Source organism: Rattus norvegicus, chromosome 15, assembly GCF_036323735.1.
Source record: "Rattus norvegicus strain BN/NHsdMcwi chromosome 15, GRCr8, whole genome shotgun sequence".
Lineage (NCBI taxonomy): Eukaryota > Metazoa > Chordata > Mammalia > Rodentia > Muridae > Rattus > Rattus norvegicus.
Window position 1 is genome coordinate 65475746 of NC_086033.1, and position 1346 is coordinate 65477091.

Genomic DNA, 1346 nt, shown 5'->3' on the forward strand with positions numbered 1-1346 from the left:
CTGTGACATTGAATATTTCTAGCAATTAAGTGGGTGGTGGCTGGTATTAAGAAATATTAGTTAACATTTTGGTCAAATTACATTGCAACTGCATGATGTTAATCATGTGCATCTGGAACTTTTCCAGTTTCACTCAGAGCTACTCAACGTTCTTTATCTTGGCTAACATCATTGATTAGTCATTAACTCACTCAATAATTCTTTTGCTATTGATTTCTTAGTAACCCACATCAATCCATACAGGAACTGACCTTATCAAATCTGGTTATTTAATATTGGAGTTAAGTCACAGCTCAATTGACTTGATGATTTCCATATTATATAATCAAAGGGTGGCTTTATTCACTAGTGATTTGGCCTCAATAAGTTCTAACAAATTGGCTTAGGTTGTGTAGATAGGACTTGCCATTATCTATGTTGTATCTCTAAATGAGCATTACTGAAAGATCCAGTTGGAGACTGTTTTATCACCTCTGTTACTTACACTGAAGAACAGTCCTCATTCTTCTATGGGTAGGCACCATACTGAAATGTGACAAAATTGAAACAAACACCACGCAACTCAAGTGTGTATGTTACGGTCAGTGCACAAATTATCCTTAACCACAGATTTAATTGACCACTGTCACAAACAATCCAAAATTATTAATTGAGACTTCCAAAAACTGTAAGTTATATCATTTAAATAATTTCATAAGACCAATTTTTATAACTGTTATTAGCTTTTATTGTTTACCTGTAGCAAATTTATAAACTAAGATTTATTTAAGATAAGCAGATTGCCCTTAGAGGTGTTACAGATGTGGATGCTGTGTCACATGTGTGACAGTTGGCGGTAGAGAGGAAACGGGTTATTTCTATGCTCAGTGTTCTGTTCTATAAATATCTGTATGATTATTAGCCTAACATTATATCAAAAACATGAACCATAGGTTCCAGACAAGAGCCTAGCCTGAGATGACCACCAGACCTATACCATGGGGTCCTGACAGGGGGCTGCACAGCCTGGGGTTGGGGTGGGAGATCATGCTTAAGATGATTCCTGTACTGCACCATAATGCATGAGCAGGGCATAGGACAATTGAGTCCACTTTTGAGACAACTACAGACACTAAGATACCTTAAGCACAGCTAAGAGAAGAAAATAAGTGGTGCAGAAATGGAAGAGAATAAGTAACAAAAGAATGTGGTCATGATGAAGAGAGGCAGAACTTGAAATTCAAGGGTATTGAGGAACAGCCTCATATGAATAGCCAGTAGTACCACTAGAACCAAGGTCGTGGTCCTGGCCACTGAGAGACCACATATGGGCCTATGACCCTGCAGCAACAGAGATCCACTAAAGT

General features: G+C 37.9%; 1 non-coding gene across 1 annotated transcript; it reads left to right on the forward strand.

Annotated features, from left to right (window-relative positions):
- The first annotated feature begins 778 nt into the window (after positions 1–778).
- Positions 779–910, forward strand: LOC120097242 (small nucleolar RNA SNORA17). The gene has a single exon (XR_005494470.1). It is a non-coding gene; the product is annotated as a small nucleolar RNA SNORA17 (small nucleolar RNA).
- The last annotated feature ends 436 nt before the right edge of the window (positions 911–1346 follow it).